Source organism: Medicago sativa, chromosome 2, assembly GCF_051527215.1.
Source record: "Medicago sativa cultivar Bolivia chromosome 2, Bolivia_mono, whole genome shotgun sequence".
Taxonomy (NCBI): Eukaryota; Viridiplantae; Streptophyta; class Magnoliopsida; order Fabales; family Fabaceae; genus Medicago; species Medicago sativa.
Window position 1 is genome coordinate 39422424 of NC_140750.1, and position 9422 is coordinate 39431845.

General features: G+C 39.3%; 1 non-coding gene across 1 annotated transcript; it reads left to right on the top strand.

Moving 5' to 3' along the window:
• The first annotated feature begins 6915 nt into the window (after positions 1 to 6915).
• Positions 6916 to 7022, top strand: LOC146946817 (small nucleolar RNA R71). Its single transcript, XR_015029423.1, has one exon. It is a non-coding gene; the product is annotated as a small nucleolar RNA R71 (small nucleolar RNA).
• The last annotated feature ends 2400 nt before the right edge of the window (positions 7023 to 9422 follow it).

The window sequence follows — 9422 nt, forward strand, 5'->3', positions numbered from 1 at the left end:
ATTACCAATATGAATGGAGAATTATTAGAGCTAATTGTTTGATTATTCTACCTAATCCGGACATAAATAATCCGGAGGTGGTGGAAAATTTTCTTTATGTTGGTACTAACCCACAGGTACAAGATGATGGTGATGATGGTGGTGATGAAGAGGAGGTACGTGCACAACACCATGAATAAAAAGCTGGTGGATGCTATAATGATGAACGGTGGGCATGGATGCAAACCAAAGTTCAAAGAATAAGCACCGAGCAACAAAGACAAAGTGTTGAAATGGCCGGGCTGAGAAACATTGTCCAAAGGGGCAATCGAATAAATGAAGAAAACAATTAATGCTCCAGAACATGATGCAACACCTTCACCTCCAAGGTCCACCATATGGACCTCAATAAAATTGTGAGCTTTCCTCTTCCTCTACTCTTCCCTCTTCTTCTTCCTCTTCATCTTCCTCTTCTTCTTCCTCCTCTTCCTCTTCGTCTTCGTCTTCTTCTTCTTCCTCTTCCTCTTCCTCTTCCTCTTCTTCCTCTTCCTCTTCCTCTTCCTCTTCCTCTTCTTCCTCCTCTTCCTCTTCTTCCTGCTCTTCTTCTTCCTCTTCCTCTTCCTCTTCCTCTTCCTCTTCCTCTTCTACCTCCTCTTCCTCTTCCTCCTCTTCTTCCTCCTCCTCCTACTCTTCTTCCTCTTCTTCTTCCTCTTTCTCTTCCTCTTCCTCTTCTTCTTCTTCCTCCTCCTCTTCATCTTCCTCCTCTTCTTCTTCATCCTCTTCTTCTTCCTCATCTTCTTCTTCCTCCTCTTCCTCTTCCTCTTCCTCTTCTTCTTCTTCTTCTTCTTCTTCTTCTTCTCCCTCTTCTTCTTCTTCTTCTTCCTCTTCTTCTTCCTCTTCTTCTTCCTCTTCTGATAGGGCCAAACCGCAAGTGCACGGCCTATCAAAGTAATAGTAGTAAGTAAAAGTATCGTTCCGCTAGTTAGTTGTTCAACTTAATTAACTTTTAGTGAATGATTTGAGGAGAGAAAGTTAGAAAAAGGGAGTTTTATTGCTGAAGGTAAAAACAATAATAATAAAGGGCCTCGGGATCATTGGTTCATCATAATGACAAATCCTTCACTAGACAAGACCTAAACATCTAATTTCATGGTTTACACACTAATTTCTAAAGACCGGTTTCCCTTAGCCCCTCACCTTTCCGATGAAAGTCCGGTGAGAGTTTACTTCTAGCAACCAAGCCTATTTCGCTGACATGACTACTAGAAGATGCATAGAGGATTGAAACTACTCTTTGTCTCAATAATTGCAAAGACTATTTCACTGTTTTGCAATTATTGTCTAGATTCACTTGTTCCAACATCAAGACTCCGCTCTCGCTTTATGAATTGATGTTTGGGATGATGGATTAACGATTATCAAACCCTCCGCTTTCACTTCCACAGTTTGATAATTGTTAATCCACGTTAAGACGGTGAATCTAGATTAGAAATTAGGGTTACATAGAAATTAGGGTTTAGGCTTGTTTTGTTTAGGATTGAGTCATTAGACTCCCCAACAATCCCAAGACGAAGAAGTCTACTCACTCATGTTCATCGTAGACATGGGGGAAGAAGAGAGATAAACAGTAAAATAAATTGCAAAGAAAGTAAAAAGGAAATAAAGACTTTTTATTGAAATAATACTTGAAATAAACAAAGTAAAAGGTCCATGTTTATGGTGGAGAGCTACTATATTTATAGCTTTACAATCGACTTAGAAACTAAGCAACTAAAAGGGTAAAACAGTAAAGCTGCAACAGGGTAACTTGGGCCCGAAGAAAAAGCAGCAAAAGAGGCTTCTGGGGGTGGCACGGCCGTGCCACATGTTGGCACTGGCCGTGCCAAGCTTCTGACTTGGTGGGAACATATTTTTGTTCCGTATCATCGTATTTTCGCACTGTATTTGCTCCAGTCCTCTTTCTTTTGCTCCAAGACACCTTCCACCATATATTCGTTCCTAAAATAAAATAAAAAGCAATTTAAAGTAAAATATTCTAAAAGGAAATAAAATTCAATAAAATCAAATCAAATCTTAAATAAAACTAAACTAAATAAGGCAATAAATTAGACTATCTATGACTCATCAAACTCCCCCACACTTGAATCTTTGCTTGTCCTCAAGCAAAAGGCAATAGACATATCAACAACAAAAGATTTATTCATGGCAATATTAAGAACACATGTCTCAAAAGAAAGGCTTTGCTTCAAGTACACTAATTACAATTTCAAATGCTTCTCATGAGCCTATTCTACCCAACATCAAGTCTCAAGTGAGTGTGTGTGTGCAGTCCAACCCTTTCCTTGCTCCTGTATAAGACAGATATTATGAGGAATAGGTTCTATCCTTAATGCTAAAGTAACCGAGAAAAGTCCTTTCTTCATTTCATATAAGAGTGATGGGAATTTAAGTTAAAATTAGATTAGATTGACAATTAAGCACAAGGGGCTGCAGATGCTTAGGGGCTATCTATCCTCGTAGGAAGTCTTCTCGGATGTAATTGTCCTTTCCCCCTAGATTCAAAATCACCCTAAGCAGTGCTGCAAAATTATTATTTGTATCTTTTTGGATGTAATTGTCCTTTCCCCCTAGCATTGATGAATTTGTTTCACTTTAGGTTCAAATTAGGGAGTCACCACCACAATTAGGAAGTTAGGGATTGTCCTTTCCCCCACATGTTGGTGCCATTCTCCCGCCCCATTACAACTTTTAACAATTCAAGAATATAACAATTAAGAACATTGATTAATTTCCCACACAAACTTATACTACTTTTACTCTTAAGACTTTAAAGGGTCTAAGTTAACACTAAAGCTAGAACATGTTCCTTAAAATACCTATTCATACATTTGCTCAAGGATTGCAACCGGGTGCTTTTCTCATTGGAGAATTTCACAATAAAACAAGACATGGGTATAGCAAGAATATAAGAAACACAAGAAACTACTTTTATGTACAAGAAGCGACCTAAAGAAGAGACAAAACAAAAAATTTCATGCCATTTTTTACATTAAAAACAAGCTACTAGTCATGCCTCTTGCTATAAAAACAAAACAAAAGAATAAAGTTCAAGGGAGTTTGGGACACTACGACTTTAGACACTTTATTAGCCCCCCCCCCCCCCCCCCCCCCCCCCCCCCCACACTTAGGGGAAGCATTGTCCTCAATGATTCAAAAGAAAAAGAAATTAAAAGAGAAGAAGAAGTAGAGGAAGAAGAAAGAAGGAGTAGAAGAAGAGTAGTAGAGAGAGAAGAAGGGAAGAGAGGAAGAGGAAAGCTCACATGTTATTGAGGTCCATAAGGAGGAACTTGAAGTTGGAGGTGTTGCATCATCCGACGGAGCATCTCATTATTTTCATCATTGACACGGTTGCCCCTTTGAACTTCATTGCGAAGGTCGGAGATCTCAACACCTTGCCTTTGTTGCTCGGTGCTCATCCTCTCGATTTCATTGTGAATCCATGTCCATCTTTGATTTTCATTAAGCTCACCGGCTTCATGGCCATGGTGCCCCTCTTGGTGCAAGTTAGCACCGTCTCCTTCATCATGGTGCAAGTTAGCACCTTCTCCCTCATCATCATCTTGCTCACCAAGAACCTGCACATCATTAACATACAACCAATTTTCTTCCACCTCGGTGGTAGTCCAAGATGGGTTAGGCAATAAAAACATGATTGGCACATTTAGCTTAAGTTGGTAATGAAGGGGTGGACGATGTTTGATGAAATTCATAGCAATAAGGGTTTCTATGTTAAGCCTATTGTTTCCCTCAATTGGTTTGATCCCCTCATCTTCACCCACTCCAAAACACTTAGCTATATATGTAATGATGCCACCCACCACTATGTCTCCTCTACCGGCCGGTCTAGTACCGACAAAGTCTAGGTGATCAATCAAATAAAAACAAGTATTGACGGGGTGGTTGTAGAGCATTGCCCATAACATGAACAACTCATCGGTTCTAGTGTTTCCTAGCTTGGTTCTACCCCAAATAGTGCAAGCCATTACCCTCTGAAGGTATCTAAGTACGGGGTTGTGAATGTTGCTAGCTTTGTTCGCCCTAGGGACGTATTTGTTAAGACCGGTGATTTGTTTCCAAAAGGCAGCTGGGTCATAGTTAACCGATTTTAGACTAGGATCCCAATGATCATGAATATATCCTTCATTTGCAAAACCTAAGGCCTTACAAAAGTGCTGAAGTGACATGTCATAATCAATATTCATTAACCGGAAAACAACTCTATGGTTAGGGTTATCATAATCCAACTTATCTTTGGTAAAATCTATTGAGCTCAAGAATTCATAAGTGAAATTTTCATAACCCCTCATAGGTTTCAACAAATCAGTCGATCCTAACTTTCCTATCAGCCTAGAAACATCATCAAAAAGCTCTAGCACATCCAAAGTATTGGGATCAGGATAACGAGAAGGATGCAAGTGTTTAGAGATGAGATTTTTATACCTGTCCCTTTGCTTGTTGTTTTTGAACTGGATCCCATGATTCTTCACTTGTGCTTGCTTCTTTGGGGGAGGTCCTCCTTGAGAGCTTGCTGGTTCTTTACCACTTCTTCTTGAAGCCATTGACCCTTGTTGGAATTGGTTTTGAAGGTTTAGGGTTTGAGAAGATTTTTGGTGGAAAGGATTGGTTTAGGGTTGGGGTTGATGTTTAAGGATGGTTTGTTGGTTTGGATGTGGAGATTGGTTAAGGTTTTGTGGTGTTTGGGTTAGGTTTTGAAAGATTAGGGTTTTGGTGAATTATGGGTTTGGATGGATGAAAGATGTTTTTGATTGGTGGTTTTTGTTTTGGATAAAGTTTGTGGTTGATTGGTGAAAGAATTGAGTGATTTGGTTAAGATTTGAGGGAGATATGAGGGTTTGAAGGTTTGAAGGTTATGGAGGTTTAGAGAGAAGTTTGAAAGATGAAAGAGGGTTGTTGTTTGTGAATGAGGAAGAAGAAATAAAAATTTGTGGATATATGGGGTGTAGAGGTCGGGCACGGGCCGTGCCACCTATTGGCACGGGCCGTGCCATCTTTCTGACTTCATGGCCAATTTTTTTCTTTAAAAACTTGGCACGGCCGTGCCACTCCTAGCACGGGCCGTGCCACCTTTCTGGTCCTGGGGCTTCAGAATTTTTCCATTTTTTTCGAATCAACTTGGACAATTACCTACAAAAACACTTAAAACAAAGAAAAACAAAACAAAAGCAATTAAATGCGTGGGTTGCCTCCCACGAAGCGCTCTTTTAATGTCATTAGCTTGACGGTTAGAAAGAGTCCTTAGAATGGGTCAAAGATATCATATTGTGTAGATGACGCTATAAAACGTTCTTTCACAACATGATCGTTAAGCATGCAACAAGAGTAAAGAGCGGGACCCTTCATAACATTTTCCAACTCGTATCCTACCATTTGATCACTCACTTGAAAGACTATCCTACCAAGTTTAACATCAATGAGAGCTCCCGCAGTTGCGAGGAAAGGTCTACCTAGGATTATAGGGACGTCATCGTCCTCTTCAATGTCAACGACTACAAAATCAGTGGGGATGTATATCCCCTCTATCTTAATAGGTATGTCCTCGACAAATCCTACAAGTTTCATGGTAGAACGGTCAGCTAACTTTAATTCCATTTCGGTAGGTTTCAACTCTCCTATCCCTATCCTTTTAAGAAGAGACAAAGGCAGCAAACTAACGCTAGCTCCTAAGTCACATAAGGCTTTGTTTATGGTTTCATTCCCAATTTCACACGGTATGGCAAAGCTACCTGGATCTCTAAGCTTAGGGGGTGCTTCTTGGATGATTGCACTAGTTTCCTTAGCCAAGGCTATTGTCTCATTATGCTCTATAGCCCTTTTCTTTGAAAAAATTTCCTTTAAAAACTTGGCATATAGAGGCATCCTAGACAAAGCTTCAGCAGAGGGAAGTTTAATGCAAATCTTCCTAAGTATGTTAACAAATTTTTCAAACTTACCCTCTAGTTTAAGCTTTTCAGGATTTAAGGGGGGTAGAGTTTTGTTTTCTTCAAGTGGTTTTGCTTCTTCTATCACAACTTTATCACCTAAGGGCTTGACATTTTCTTTCCCAATGTTTTTAACCTTAGCAAAAGTTTCGCCTAACTTACTACCCCCAAAAGATATGACATTAACTTGGGCTTTGGGATTGGCTTCGGTTTGACTAGGGAAGATTCCCGGTGTTTGGGAAGAGGTAGCCACTTGTTGGGCTATTTGAGCGATTTGAGTTTCAAGCATTTTAGAGTGAGTAGCAATAGAATCAACCTTGGTATTGAGCTTGGAAAGAGAATCATTCAGAAATCCAGTTTGGTTTTTAAGTTCTTGAAGTTGTTTGGTTTGGTTGGCAATAGAGTTTTCCAACAAAATTTCCAAATTGGATTTCTGAGTGAATCTTTGGTTGTTTGCATAACCTGGTGGTGCTACTTGTCCATAGGGATTTTGGTTTTTATAAAAATTTTGATTTTGTCTCATCCCTTGGTTGTATTGAGCATAATTCATTTGCTCAACACCATTAATAGCACTATCTAGTTGGCAATCAACACCAGCATGACCGGTTATACCACATATTTCACAAGAAGGAGTAGAAGCAGAATTGATAGCACTAACATTGAGTTTTTCAAGTTTTTCGGTTAGTGTATCAATTTTAGAAGCGAGGTGGTCATAGTTAGAGACTTCGTACATACCTGCCTCCTTTTTGGAGGACGAAGAACTAGTGGTGGCTCTCTCGTCGGTCCATTTGTAATGATTCTGAGCCATGTCTTCAATCAAGGCATACGCCTCTGTGTAGTTCTTATTCATAAGTGCTCCACCTGCAGCTGCATCAACAGACATCTTAGTGGTATAAGACAAGCCATTATAAAAGTGTGGACTATATGCCACTTCTCTAGGCCATGGTGGGGACAAAGTCTTAACATTTCTTTGAAACGCTCCCACGCATCGTAGAGAGATTCCCCATCTTTTTGGTTGAACCGCGTGATCTGGTCTCTAAGTTTAGCGGTTTTAGATGGTGGAAAGAAATGGGCAAGGAATGCTTGCCTCATCTGATCCCATGAAGTAATGGAACCGACTTCGAGGGAATGGAACCAAGCGCTAGCTCTATCCCTTAAGGAAAAGGGAAAGAGATGAAGTCTTACGGCTTCTTGGTTCTCCTTCATGGTTCCACTAATTCGTAGGAAAACAGAGATGTGAAGATTGGGATCCTCAGTGGGGGATCCCGAGAATTGGTTTTGCTGCACCAAGTTAAGTAGGGCAGGCTTAATTTCAAAATTGTCATCCTCAACCGTTGGGTACACAATAACAGCTTGTGGCTCAGCCGTAGACGACGTTGCATACTCTTTGAGAGTGCGATTGGCCATGGCGGTGTTATTTTGTGCTGCTCTCCTTCTTCTATGTAAGAACCTTTCGATCTCGGGTATGAATACCGCTTGATTTCTAGTTCTTCGCATAAAAGGTTGAGAACCCAAGAAGTTAACGATAACAGAAAAATAAAAAGTTAAAAATAAAAAGAAAAGAGAAAGAAGAGAGAATTCTAACATTCGACAAGATGTTAAAAATAAATTTCCATATAAACTAGCAACTGCAGTACACCTCATAGTATCACTCCCCCTAAAATATGCAACTATAGAGTGATTACTAACACATACATTTCTTCAAACAGCATGATTCCACACCTTTGAAGAAGCAGCCATCACACAAAATCTAAAGAAATACTTTAGATACACTTCCTCAAGTCATTACGAACATATATTCGAGAAGAAGGAGAAGCAAGACAGTATCAGTAAGGAAGTGTGCACAAACCAAAAGAATACCTTACACAGTCTTCAGTCATAGCTTGAACTAACCAGACATGAAGAAAGAAAGCACCATACTCTTAATACTCATAGTTAAGAGATAAGAAGGTATTACATATATCAGAGACATGCAGCAACATATAAGATAATGACATAGTCTCACAAGAGCAGAGGAAAAATAAATTCCTATGCTACACTTGGGAAAAATAAATTCCCACAAACTGGTTTGGATGTTTCAACATCCTTCACCACATCAGACAGGAGTACCTGCCACACATAGAGGCAAGGGAAAAAATAAATTTCCCATATCTACAGAGTACAGTCACCAACCAACCATAGAAGCACAGGAAAAATAAATTCTTATACTTACAGAGTGACAGACATGGATGCCTTCAGAGTACTGTCATCAACCATATAAAGAAGCAAGGGAAAAATAAATTCCCATACTTACAACTGACAGATACATATGTCTAAACTTCTGACTCAGCATCCTTTAACCAACTTGGACTAGCACAACCACACATAAAAGTATCACTCCCCCTGAATATATGAACTTATGAGTGACTACTTACAGGAATATTACATTACTCCCCCTGAATACATGCATATAGAAATTCTGAGCACTTAAAGGCTCCTAATGCATAGACATACTGAAATCAGGATCTAGGCATAACATCTTTCAAGGAATATTCATTAACTAGCAAACCTATCAGCAGATATATGCTAGCAGACTTATCAAAGGTCACACAAAACCTCCTAGACCTTTTACAAGTCAAACATATAGACATGTTTCATCATATTATAGCACATCAGTAGGAAACATGTACAGCAGAAATACTGAGAAAATAAATTCTCAGATCATCAACAAGATGTTGCAGCTTCAGTGCCAACATCTACACAAGTCTTCTTAGACATGTTCCAGTATTTTAGAGAACATCAGCAGGGAACATGTATAGCAAAAATTCTGAGAAAAGCAAATTCTCAGACCAAACCATCAAGATGTTGCAACTTCAGTGACAACATCTTCACAAAGTCTCACAGACACGTTGCAGCTTTCTAGTGAACATGTACAATATAAAAGTACTGAGAACAGATTCTCATATCAGCATTAAGAACAACAAGATGTTGCATCATGAGTCTCAACATCTGTACACAACCTGAAATAGTTGCAAAATAAATGTAACACCAGAGAATACAGGCATAACAGGAAAATCTGCAAAATAAATGCAGAATAACACATAATAGCACATAGACAGGCATTTAGAGAGTATAGATATACCATTTTTCTTCCCCTTTTTAGCCACAAAATATGCCAAGATAAAACCTTCAGGAGTGTATACCACAACAGTACCGGACATGCTACAAGATAACTTCAAGAGGAGAAACAAAAACTTAGACATATGAGATGTTTCAACCTTCTCTCAAACAATCTACCTCCAGAAAATATCATACCTGCATCAGGAGCACTTCCAGATGTTCCAACAATGTCTGGAACATGATCCACACCAAACAACTTATGGTGCAACATAAGATAAGATTCCCTCTTCTTAGCGATAACATCGACAGTCTTAATACTAGGGTGCTGGTCTAAGATAATACTAC